The sequence below is a fragment of the Peromyscus leucopus genome, chromosome 8b (assembly GCF_004664715.2).
Source record: "Peromyscus leucopus breed LL Stock chromosome 8b, UCI_PerLeu_2.1, whole genome shotgun sequence".
NCBI lineage: Eukaryota > Metazoa > Chordata > Mammalia > Rodentia > Cricetidae > Peromyscus > Peromyscus leucopus.
Window position 1 is genome coordinate 82,829,257 of NC_051086.1, and position 13,400 is coordinate 82,842,656.

Here is a 13,400-nt window from a genome sequence, read left to right on the forward strand (position 1 = left end):
CTTAAACAAGATGGATGTAGCAAAGCTCTGTGGGGCTACCCCGAGAACCGCTTTAGGCTTGGGGGCAGTTTTGCAGACGTATGTGACTTCTGCACTTTACAACCTATTTTGTACTACGAATGTTCAATACGATTTAATATTTATAACTGATTTCTGAGGAATCAACTCCAAGTTTATTCTGTTTACTGCATGAGACAAGAAAATGTATGCCAATTTCAGTATGTCAACAATCAGAAGTGTAAATGTTGGGAAGGGGAAAAAAAAAAAGAAAAGAAAAACACAGGATCACTGATTTGTTCTGTATGAGTCACATTCTGGTACTTCTAGATTTACAATAAATTTTGGCTTTTTATTTAAACAGTCCGATGCTCTTCTGTATTGAAGTGATTTCAGAAACTGTAAAATCTGTGAGCTACCTCAGGACACAGGATTCCCAAGGCAATGAAACCTCATCCATAGTCAGGAAGCAGAGAAAAATGCTCAGAAACTTTTTTAAAAGTTTTCTTAATTCTTTGATAATTTCATGCAGTATATTTTTTAATTTAATTTTAGATTATGTTTATTTGTATTTTGCTGTATGTATGTCTGTGAGGGTGTTAGATCCCCTGGACTGGAATTACAGACAGGTGTGAGCTGCCATGTGGGTGCTGGGGATTGAACCTGGCTCCTTTGGAAGAGCAGCCAGTGCTCTTAACCGCTGAGCCATCTCTCCAGTCCCCGCACAGTGTATTTCTCAGCATATTCAACCCTCGCTCCTCTTCCTAACTCCTCCCAAGTTCACTCCCACCTCCCTCCCACCCCTACTTCGAATCCTGGGCTTTGTTTTTGTTGTTGTTTTTATGACCCATGGAGTCCAGTTTGTGTAGTCATGGGTGTGAAGCAAGGTGGACCTGTCAGAGTTCACACCATTAAAGACGATGGCACTCTCCCTTCCCCAGAGGCTCTGCAGAGTGCCTTAGCTAAGCTGGGAACTCGTGAGCCGTCCCCAGTGTGCCAGCTCGCTCTGCACGCCTGCAGAGGGACAGCCACTATGAGTTCACAACAGGTCAGAAGACGCTTCCCTCTGGTTCTCCCTGACCTCTGGCTCTTACAATCTTCTCAACTCCTCTTCCGAGAGTCCCTGAGCCCTGGCTGGGGGAGAGAGGTGGTATAGATGTCCCATTTGTGTATGAGTAATCCACTGATACATTCTCTGCCTAGCACTACAACTGTTCCTTTATTTATTTAGACAGAGTTTCACAAGCTGGCTACAAACTCTTCATATCCCTGCCTCAGCCTCCATGTACACTATGTTCAGCTGACCTTTTTTTTTTCATTCCTTCTGTTTTGTTTTTTTGAAACAGGATCTCACTACATAGCCCTGGCTATCCTGGAACTCTAGCTTTGTAGACCAGGCCTCTGGCTGGGATTAAAGATGAGCGCCATGATGACCAGCTTGACCACTTATCTTCTATTGACTCCTATAAATTATTTTGAAATGCTTTGGAAAATAATTCAAAGAAAAAAGAAGAATTAAATAATGGCCCACAGGACAGATAAAAATTAAATAGTCTAATCACATGAAAAGAAACATATTCTCAATTTAAAAACCGAAACATAATTTAACCTGAGAATCCATTTATTCCTCCTCCTTTTCTACTTTTCCGTCGTCTGCCTCCTCTTTCTCTTCTTTCTTGCCCTCCTCCTCCTCCTTTGTCTTCTTCATACTGAGTCTCAACTTTGACCTGCCTGGTTTACTACTTGTTACATAATCCACAATGGCCTCAAACTCATGGCAATCCTCCTGCTTCATCCTCTTCCATGCAAGAGGTAAATGCCCTGATTCCTCAAAGAATTTCAATTCTTTTTTTTTTGTGTGTGTGTATGTGTGTTATATGGGTTCACTTGTGTGTGTGTGTGTGTGTGTGTGTGTGTAATATGGGTGCACTTTGTGTGTGTGTGTGTGTGTGTGTTATATGGGTTCACTTGTGTGTGTGTGTGTGTGTGTGTAATATGGGTGCACTTTGTGTGTGTGTGTGTGTGTGTGTGTGTGTGTTATATGGCTGCACTTGTGCACTTGCCGGTGTGTGCACATGTGGGCCAGCAAGATTGCTCAGCTGAGCTTAACAATGTGAGTTTGATCTCCAGAACCCACATAATGGAAGAGAGAACCAACTTGTACGAGCTGTCCGCTGACACCCACACACGTAAACCAAGGCATATGTTCACCTCCATCCCCGTGCACACAAGACAAATCAAAATGTATTTTTAAAAACATAATAAAGACATCTGGGCATGAGGTACATGCCTGACATCCAGAATTTGGAAGTCAGTGGCAGGAGGATGGCTGCAAGTTCAAGGTCAGCCTAGCCGGGGTGACATCTTATGATCCTCTTCAAAAAAGAAAAATGTTAAAATGGTGTGATGTTAAATGTACCCCAGAGGCCATGACACTATTGGGAGGTGGGGTCTAGTGAAAGGAAGTCAGGCTATTGAGGGGATGCACTTGAAGGGGATATTTATCCCGCTACTTTGCCACAGTGATTGGAAAGTTCCAGAAAGTCCCAAGAACTTTTCAAAACTCTGGTTTCCCTCTGTGTGTTTGTTTGCTTCCTTGTTTGTTTGGGGTTTTTGTTGTTGTTGTTGTTTTGAGACAGGGTCTCATGTTGTCCAGGTTCACCTTAAACTTCAGATCCTCCCGCCTCTACCTCCCAAGAGCTGGGATTACAGGCGTGAGCCACCATGCTTGATTTAGTTGGGGCTAGGGAGAGGTTGAACCTTGGGTCTTGAGCATGCTAGACAGGCACTCTATCAACTGAAGCCTGCTCAGAATGCTAAATCTCTAGGTAAACAGCACAGACACCCAAAGCCAAGGGCTGGCAAGCTTTTACCATCCACACCCCAGCTCTGAAAACTAAGTTCTGACAATGGGAAGATAATGCTGTCCCTGGTGTGGTGGCCCACACCTGTAACACCAGCACTCAGGAGGTTGGGGCAAGATCATCAAAAGTTCCAGGACAATCTAGACTACTAAACTAGACTGAGATCTCAAAAAAAAAAAATTAATTGAGTTTTTAAAATTTAAAAAAGAAAAAAAATAATGAACCAATAAAACTGAAAACTTCAAGGATCGTTGTTGGAGCTCCATAAGCAAAGTGCTAGCTACACAGGAGGAGATCCTGAGCTGAACCCCTGGTCCTGAGCTGAACCCCTGGTCCTGAGCTGAACCCCTGACTCATACACAGAAGCCAACTGTAACCTCAGCCCTGGGGGTGGGGGAGTGGGGCTCAACTGTCAGCCAGTCTAGCTGAAAGAGCAAGCAGACCCAGTGAGAGACCCTGCCTCAAAACAATAAGATGAAAAATAATAGAGGAAGGCGCCCGATCATGACCTCTGACATCCACACACTCAGGCACAGGAGAGCCCACCTTTACAAATGTGTACCCGCCCCTGCCCCCCCCACCCCCACATGTGTACACACAGGATCATCAAAGTTGTTTTCCTGGGCTGGAGAGATGGCTCAGAGGTTAAGAGCACTGCTTGTTCTTCCAAAGGTCCTGAGTTCAATTCCCAGCAACCACATGGTGGCTCACAACCATCTGCAGTGAGATCTGGTGCCCTCTTCTGGCCTGCAGGGGTGTGTGCAGACAGAACACTGTATACATAATAAATAAATAAATCTTTAAAAAAAAAAAAAAAGCCGTTTTCCTAAATACTCATTATTTTGGTACTAGAGAGATTGCTCAGCAATTAAGAGGACTGGCTGCTCTTCCAGAGGACCCAGGTTCAAGTCCTACCACCCACATGGCAGCTCACAGCCATCAGTAACTCTAGTTCAAGGGAATCCAATGCCCTCTTCCGGCCTCAGAGGGCAACAGGCACAGATGTGGTGTGCAGACACATATGCAGGCAAAATACCCACACACATTAAAATAATAGTTTTTCATTGTGATTTATGTGTATGAGTGGGGTGCCTGAAAGTATGTGTGTGCACCACTTGTATGCAATGCCTACAGAAGCCAGAATAGTGTGTCAGGTCCCCTGGAATTGGAGTCACAGACATTGTGAGTTCCCAGGATGCTCAGAGTTGAACCTGGGTCCTCTGGAAGAGCAGCCAGTGCTCTTAACCACTGATCCATCTCTCCAGCCCCTCATCCAAGTAATCTTTAGACCATAGGTGTCAAAGACAGGCAAGATCAAACAATTGGCAATACATTAATTAATTAAGTAATGGTTTTTATTTTCCATGATGACTCTTTTCAGCCCATTACTTTCTGTCCTTGTATATATACCATGTCCTTCTATATGAATGTAGATTGTGTACCTCTGTCTAGTTAAGGTCACATTCCCTCTTGAGGCAAATGTATATCTTTATATAATACTGTTTCCAAACCTTTTATCAATTTATCTTTTTTTTAAGCAAGGTCTTATGTAGCCCAGGCTAGCCTGCAACTGACTATGTAGCAGAAGATGACCTTAAACTTCTGATCCTCCTGTTTCCACATTCTAAGTGCTGGGATTATAGACGTGGTTGCTGTGCCCAGTTTTATGGAGTGTCAGGGATCAAACCCGGGGCCTGGTGCAGGCTAAGCAGCCACTCTACCAACTGAGCTACATTCCCGGCGCACAAAGTTACCAATTTTATTCTCCAGCAATATGTAGCTTCAAGGTATCTATTTATATCTGGTACAGAGTAGAAAACATACCCTAAGTCTGAGTTTCAATAGACTAAATTCAAGTCACCTAGAGGTATTTTTACACATGAATTTCCACACTCTATCCAAAATAAACTAAAAATCAAAATCATCACGGTTCATTTTCTCTCCTCCTCCCCCTTCTCTCTGACTTGTCAGGGAGAGCCTTGAACTCACTACGCAACCAAGGACAACCTTGGACTTCTGATCCTCCTGCCTCCACCTCCCATGTGCCAGAATTACAGGCCTGTACTACCACGTCCAGCATGATCCTTATTTTCCAAAGCTCCTACATTTTGGAGTTCACTGAGAAGCAATCTAGTGTTTAGAAGCTATAGTTTGGAGGTTTTAGAGTCATTAAAAATCAGCCTATCTAAAGGCATTTTGGACATGTTATGGCTCACTCTTCCAGGTACACAGAACACAGAGAAAAGAGAGGCAGTCCTTGTCTCCAGGCGAGTCTCCCGCCCAACAGGTGGGCCAGAGACTAGGTCCCCCTGGTGTTCATTTTTATAATGCTTCTAAAGGCACAAGACAAAACAGTGTCGGGAACGAGCAGCTTGGGTTTTCACGCAAAAACAACAAATTAAAAACCAAATAGGAATTACTTCGGTGCTTACGGCTTCCTCGGAGGGGAAATTAGACAGCAAGCCTCCTGTTCTAGAACGCATCGCCAGCGATCACTGAGAGGGAACACAACGTAGGCCACACATCTGTGTCATTTATTTGCCTCACTCGGGAAGAGAACATGGTAAGGGCCTTAGCAGCTTACTTCCTTAGACTCAAACATGACGTCCCTCCTCTCCCCGACCACTCCATCCTTAGACTTGTCTTTGCTGCCGAACTCCAGCCTCACATTAACCACAGTGCGCTCTGGCCCTTCTTCTACTAAAACTACACCGACCTCTACTATCTCTACAAATTCCATCAGAACTACTGGTTGGCTTTTTTTTGGGGGGGGGGAGCGGGGGTGTTGTTGAGACAAGGCCCGTGTCGCTTAGGCTAGCTTCAAACTACATAGCAAGGATGACCTTGAGTTGATCCTCCTGCCTCCATCTCTTAAGTGCTGGGATTATAGGCTTGTGCCCTGACACCTGTCTCTACTTTCTAAATATATCCAGGATCTAACTGTATTCTCATCTCTGCTTCTCTCTTTGATACAAGTGTGATATCACAACTGTATTATAATAATAATCTTCCAGCTACACACTGACACCTCCTGAAATTCCCACATAGCAGCTGTGGTGATAAAGCACAACCAACCACAGCTCTTCAAGTATGGACCCTAGAGGAACCACATGATGCTATTACTTTCCCCCTTGGTCCAAGTCTGCTGACCTCTAACTGATCCCCCCACCCCTATGGGTGTTTGGCCTGCTTGTATGTCTGTGCACCACAGGCATGCAGTGCCTGCAGAGGTCAGAAGAGGGCGTCAGATTCTCTGGTCCTGGAGCGGCCATGTGTCCACTGAGCCATCTCTCCAGCCCCTGTCAGTTCTTACAGTTCAACTCGAGGTTGTCTGTGCCTGTTATACCCCTCCATTCAATGTGCATATGATATATCCTTTTAATTTGCTTATTCCTAAATGCCAGCCTTATGGATTCATTTCTAACTGTCCTATCCAAAAGAATATTTGGGGCTGGGGGACATAGCTCAATTAATAGAGGGATCATCTAGCAAGCAGGAAGCCCAGAGTTTACTGCATAAAATCAGATGTGGTGGCACATACATGTAGGATCCGGAGTTCAAGGTCATCCTTGACTATAGCAAGTTCAAGCCTTCTTGGACTGTTTGAGAATGTATCTCAATCCCCAAGTCCAAATGAATTTGCTTCTATTCCTTTACTCTGATTCTAAGCTATAAAAGCCCTGATTTACTCCATGTTTCTGTCTCTTCGTCTAGAAAATTAGGGGAGATTTTTCTTCACTGACATATATATCAGGAAGGATTTGGCAAGTCCTAGCACATAGCACCTGGTATTAAAATATTAAGAGATTAAACACGCAAATGAATGTATTTTGTTATTCTTCACTGACAAACTCCTTTGTTACACAAGTTTTGAAAACTGGTGTCTATATACAATGATAGCTCAAGAGTCTGGTGCTACTTCAAAGAGCTTGGTGGGTCACAGGGAGCTGACAGCATTGTGCACAGAAGCCACTGCTGTTCCAAAACCTGAAGATGGGGCTCAAAGCACCCAGCAGAGTACATATAGTATATATAGTATATAGTAAGAGTATAGAGTGTGTATATAGAGTACATAGTAAGTATATATAGTGTGTTGGCTGTAAGGACCAAACACTGATTGATCCGTGAACAGAGACTAAAGGCAGCAGATGGAAGAAATGAGCGCTAAGTAGGCATGCAAATGGAGGGCTGTGAGATTAATACATTACCCATGCACATTTTGTTTTAACTTAGTCTGCTTCCTATGTCTGTGTGTGCCTCCTCCCACCTTGTACCCACAGCCATGTAGCCCAAGCTGACCTGGAGCTTTCTGTATAATAGTCCCATCTATCCTTAAATTCACCATTCTGCAGCTGTAGCTTCACAAATCCTGGGGTTACAGGTGTGGACACCCATGCCTGGAGCCCAGTAGATATTGACACATGGAAACTGTACACAGTTACAGAGCCCAGTGTGACGTGTTAGTACATGTATACAGCAAGCAGTGAGGTCAAACCAAAGTAATTGGCATATCTACCATCCCTGACATTTCTTTTTTGTTTGTTTGTTTGATTGATTGTTTTTGTTGTTTTTCAAGACAAGGATTCTCTGTGTAGCCCTGGCTGTCCTTGATCTCGCTCTGTAGAACCAGGCTGGCCTCGAACTCACAGAGATCCGACTGCCTCTTCCTCCCGAGTGCTGGGATTAAAGGTGGGTACCACCATCACCCGGCAACCCCAGACATTTTTTATGTCTTTGTGTTGCCAACATTCCAAGTCCTTTCCACTAGCTACTTTTGCAATGTACAATTATTAATCTGGGTGTGTGGTTCAGTGGTAGAACACTTTCCTGGCATACCCAAAGGCCTGGCCTCAATCTCCAGCACTGCAGAGAAACAAATGAAATACAGCTTGGCCGTTTTTCTCTCTCCTCTTTTATGTAGTGCTGGGGATGAACCCCGGGCTTCACAAATGTTAGACGTGCACTCTATCACTGAGGGATCTTTATAGTCCATAATTCACTTCATATGTGTGATGGTTCTTAATTATTATTATTATTATTATTTATTATTATTGTGTGTGTGTGTGTGTGTGTGTGTGTGTGTGTGTGTGTGTGTGTGTGTGTGTGATGTACTACAGTGCACAGGCAGAAGCCAGAGGATGATAACCCAGGGATCAAACCTAGGACATCAGGCTTGGCCACAAGCACCTTCACACGCTGAGCCATCTCACCAGCCCAGTTTCCTTTCTAAATGGCTCAGTTAACAGCAAGTGCTTCCCCAACATGCCACCTCTTTTTCCACAGACTGATTCTTCTGATTCTTCACCCACCCCAGACGGCCCCTTCTGGATTAGAAAGGAAGCTGAAAGAGAGCTTAACCCCAGAACCCCTTTATAAACAATCTGGAAACTAGAGGCTTGTTTTCTCACCACTGGTATTTTACGTGCACGAAGTCACATCTGAAAGCAACACAGAACTTGACCTTAGAACAACCTGAATCGGGTCCAGTTTTTGCCACTGGTTTAAATGTCACACGTTCACTCGGCAGTTACAGGCTTATCTCCACATGCGTTAGTTAGATCAAGGCATCTTAAACTTTCCCACTTGTGACCCCTTTTCTTGGCTTGAGAAATTTTTGGGACCCAGGTATGGAAGTATACCAAACAGGTATTCAGGTCAAACATTTACTGGTAATAAATCATAAATTCCCCTAAAAACATTTCTTTTTTTTTTTTTTTTTTGATTTTTCGAGACAGGGTTTCTCTGTGTAGCTTTGCGCCTTTCCTGGGACTCACTTGGTAGCCCAGGCTGGCCTCGAACTCACAGAGATCCGCCTGCCTCTGCCTCCCGAGTGCTGGGATTAAAGGTGTGCGCCACCACCGCCCGGCCTAAAAACATTTCTTAAAGATGAAAGCAAACTTGAATCCTAATGAGATGGATGTAGTTGTTTCTTTTTACATAAAGAATTAACTTTATAACTGGGGGTGGAGCTGTGATAGAGCACTTACCATGCATAAAGGCCTGAGTTTGATCCCCAGGGGACGGACACACACACACACACACACACACACACACACACACACACACACTCACTTGAGGGGGATTAAATCATGGCTCAGTGTCTGATAATGCAAGACACACAGCATCTTTAACATTTTCCACAGCTCATGTATTTGATTGTTTTAAATCTTCAGTGCTGAAAATGCCTCTTCTCATAAAAACACAGCACAAAGTGGTAGACGTATATTCAAGGCAACTTGAGAAGTTGTTAGAAATTCTGTCCTGATCTCAAGCCAAATTCATCATACGAATTTTGTTTAAATGAAACTGAAGTCAGCAACTCAAATATAAACTTCTAGAAGGAAACGTTTAACATAAGAAAATCTAAACTATACTAACAATACATGCTGGTGAATGACTATAGAAAAATATTAAATGTTTTCTACAATTAAACCATAATGTTTCTATTGGAGCAGAAGACCTTGTATACATACTAAAACACCGCAACTTTTACATAGGATAGTCTGGGGTCTCAGCTGAGGAATTTGGGTCATTTTTCACTGGAGATGTGTGATATGATGCCATGTGCAGTGTGTGTGCTGTGTGCTCAGACTCAGGGATGCAGTGAATCTGCAGTGTGACACAGATATGCCCTGCCAGGAACACCTCATATACATTTGATTTTGAATTCATTTTTGGTCATTGCACTTTTAAAGATATTTTAAAGTGTATTAGCATTTTGCCTGCATCTGTGTATGTGTAACATATGCATGCAGTAACCACAGAGGACAAAATAGGGCACCGGATGCCCTGGAGCTGGAGTTACAGATAGTTATAGGCTACCATATGGGGTGCGGGGAACCAAACTCAAGTCCCCTGCAAGAACAGCCGGTGTTCCTAACCACTGAGCCATCTCTCCAGTCCTAATTGCACATCTGGAAACCTTTCTTAGTTACCAATTTTTTTGTACTCCCAACACTCAGTTATAGGAGCCCACATGGGGTTACTATCCACAGTTTAAGACCAAACAATCTCTCATGTGTAACTTCACAACTCTGCTTTCCCAAACTGAAATATATCCCTCAGGCCCTTGGCAATAAGAGGAAGGTCTAAAAAAAAAATGTACAAGTCAGGAATGGTAGTGAATGCCAGCGATCCCAGTTCTAGGGGGTTAAGGCAGGAGGATTGGCCTAAGTTTGAGGCCAGCTTAGGGCTACATAGTGAGTTTGAGTCCAGTTCTAGGCTACATGGTGAGACCCCGTCTCAAACAAAATCAGGAAGAAAGGTAGGAAAGAAGGAAGGAAGGAAGGAAGGAAGGGAGGGAGGGAGGGAGGGAGGGAGGGAGGGAGGGAGGGAGGAAGGAAGGAAGGAAGGAAGGAAGGAAGGAAGGAAGGAAGGAAGGAAGGAAGGAAGGAAAGAGGGATGGAGGGAAAATTTCTCATGAGCACCACCTGGACTGTGAGACAGAGACCCTCCTGTGCCACATTCAGCTACAGCACCCTGACCTGCATGGCATGGTCCCTAGCTCAGCCTCGGTCTACAGCTGCCTGTCTTAAATGTACATCTTCCCAGGTAGACGCTGGGGTAGCATCAGTCCAGAGCTGCTGCGCTGTCCTGTTGGACAATACCACAGTCACATGGGGCAGCCAGCCAGAGTTGAGATGGCAGATGAGGTTTTAGAAGGACTTGGTCAGCAAATGAATATAAAATCTCTCTCAACCCCTACAGTGATTATGTGTTGAGATGGTGGCATTTTGGTGGCACCGGGATAAATGTTTCTTTTTCCATTTGTCACAAGGTCTACTGGACAACTTAAAATTACGTGTGTGGCTCGTGGTGGTTTTCTATGGGACAGAGTCGCTCCAGAGAAAAGAATCCAGAAGGTGACTAACACTAATTGGTTTTTGTTGCTGTTGTTGTTTTGGCGGTGCTGGGGGAATGAATCCATGAATTTGTATGCAGGAGGACTACCACTGGGCTACACCCGCAACCGGATATTCAAGCTCTTGGCAGAAGAGTTTTGCAAGTGCTCTGAAGTAGAACTGATTCCACCCACGACTCAGGTGTCATGGCATCAAGACCATCCAAGGTCGGGTTGTGGGAGTCGGGTGGCCGGGGCCTCCCCGAAGTGCTGTGCCAGGGTGTGGTGGTTTACCTGGGTTCCTGACGCCCTGCAGGCCGAGCTGCCGGCTCCACTCTCCTCCGGGGGCGGTCACAGGTGTCGCCGGCCACCAGCTGTCCGTGGAGGGATGGCTCTGGGCACAGCTGGAGACAGCGACGCGCTTCCTGCCGGGCGGGGAAGGGCCTGATCGGACGGCTATAGCAGTCCCGCCGGCTGCCTGCTTGGATTTTATCACTGGGGCTTCGGAGAGGAAACAACCAACAATCCGGGCCTCTGTTCCTCCAGGGGGTTGGGATGAGTCATAGCCCTGTGTCAAGGAAATGTTTGCTTCGAAAAGCAAGCCCGGGGCACGCTTGTGATGCCAGCCCTGGAGAGGCTCTGAGGCAGATGGACGCCAGATCAAGGCCAGCCTGAACTACATACTGAGACTTGGTCCCACAGAACCAATAGGAGTGAAATAATAAAGGAATAAATACAAACTGGACAAAAATCCTTGCCCATTACTCCTGTTCGGCTGTCTCTATTAAGTTTCCGTGGACTGAAATGTCAACATTTGATCCATTGCTTGATGGGTGTGTGTGTGTGTGTGTGTGTGTGTGTGTGTGTGTGTGTGTGTGTGTAAAATATCCTTTGAAGGTATAAGTGTTGAAGCCAAAGAATAGGACAGATGACATAAAACGTTTTCAAACTCACTTATTTCTAAGTGAGTTTTAGACACTTATTTCTAAGTGGTATTTAGACATTGGGAAATTATTTTCATCAGTAATTTAACTTCATGTTTATTTAGCATGTGCAGAGCAAAACCTGCTTGAAGTCCTGGCTAGGGTAGAGTGTATGCTTGCTAGGGGAAAAAAATAAAATATATATATAAAAAAAACCACCACGGAGCTCCAGGAACAGTAAATGACACACATTCCTCAATCTGTGTGTCTCTCCGTTTTTCCTGGGTGCACATAGGCCGCAGCATCACTGAGTCAGAGGACATCTTGGACAGCTAACCCTCTCCTTCCGTCTTGTGGGTCCCAGGAGTCAGACCCGAGTCCTCAGGCTTGATGGCAGCTGCCCTCACCTGCTGAGCCCGCTCACCAGTCCCCAATCATAAAGTTAATCCTAAAATTCTCCAAAGGTATATACAATCTAATGTTATTACAGCACTCAAACGAAGACTGCTTAGTGTTTGTTGTGTGAATTTTTCAGTCCCATTTTCATCAGCAGTAGTCATTTCATCCAAAAGTTCTTCTTCCTGGCTCGTTGGCAGAGTAGGCTAAGATGGACTTTTTTTTTATCTTGTCCAGATCATTGTAATTCCCAATCTTTTAACCTAGGCAAATCTCCATTCTAAGTTTATGACTAACGTTGACCCACCGGAGAACTGCATTTACCTGGTAGGAAAATTAAAGAAAATATAGAAGAATGGGGGATAACTAATTATTCAAGGAAGAATTAAACTTCATACACAAGACCTGTGAAACCCATCTGGCTTCCTTTCAGTATTGGAACAACCATGAACAGTCTCCATCTGATGCCAGTGACGGCTGCCATTTTCAGAACTGATTTAAAAGGCGTTTAACCAAGAAAGCGAATCTGAGGAAAACCACTGGTTTGGTTGTCAAGCGTGCTTTTAATTACACTGTGTAAGTTACAACAATGGAAGAATTTAGATTCTGAGTGCAAAAAGAGCTGGAAATAGCTCAGTCAGTAAGGTGCTTGCCATGGAGGCAGAGGCCCAAGTGTGATACCCAGCACCCATGGGGTGGGGGTAAGGAAGCAGGCAGGTCGATCCCCGAGTTCACTGGACAGCCTGAGGAATGACACCTACAGTCATCCTTCACCCCAGCCCCCACCTCGTCATTTGAAAAGAAGAAAAAGAAAATCAAAGACAGAGGAAGGAAGAAATTCAAGTCTTACCTTAAAGATAGGAGTGTGGGAAACTGGGACTGGGGATGTCACTCAACTGTAGAGTGCTAAGCGTGCACAAAGCCCTGGGTCAAGCCCCAGGATTACCAGGTGTGGTGGCACACACCTTTCAATCCCAGCTCTTGGGAGGCAGAGGCAGGGGATCTCTATGAGTTCAAAGCCAGCCTTGTCTATATATCAAGTTCCAGGCCAGCCAGGGGTAGTTGGAGAGACCCTATCTCAGAGAAAAACAACAACAAAACAAAACAAACAAAAACCAAAACTACAAATAGGTGATAAAGTAGGACAAGCTACCAGCTCCCCAGCATGAAGTAACAGTAGTTTCTTGTTGTCCAGGATACATTGATCATAGAGATTTGTTGACCCTGAGAGTGTCGACCGGCTCACCACCACAGCAAGTGGCTGATGTCATAGGCTGACAGGCGACCACAGGCATTCTGGGCATCCTGACAGGTAAGTAAGTAACCCATTCACTCTCTTCCTTACTCAAACCTGTCACAATGCAATAAAGTGCGTAAAAC

The 13,400-nt window shown here is 44.7% G+C and overlaps 1 protein-coding gene across 1 annotated transcript in view; it reads right to left on the reverse strand.

The window, feature by feature from the left end:
• The window catches only part of Arsg (arylsulfatase G), a 134,003-nt gene extending 120,996 nt beyond the window's left edge, over nucleotides 1-13,007 (reverse strand). Inside the window, exon 1 of the mRNA XM_028865251.2 lies at nucleotides 10,996-13,007. The gene's annotated coding sequence lies outside the window, so the exon portion shown is untranslated. The remainder of the gene's footprint in view (nucleotides 1-10,995) is intronic.
• Between the last annotated feature and the right edge of the window lie 393 nt (nucleotides 13,008-13,400).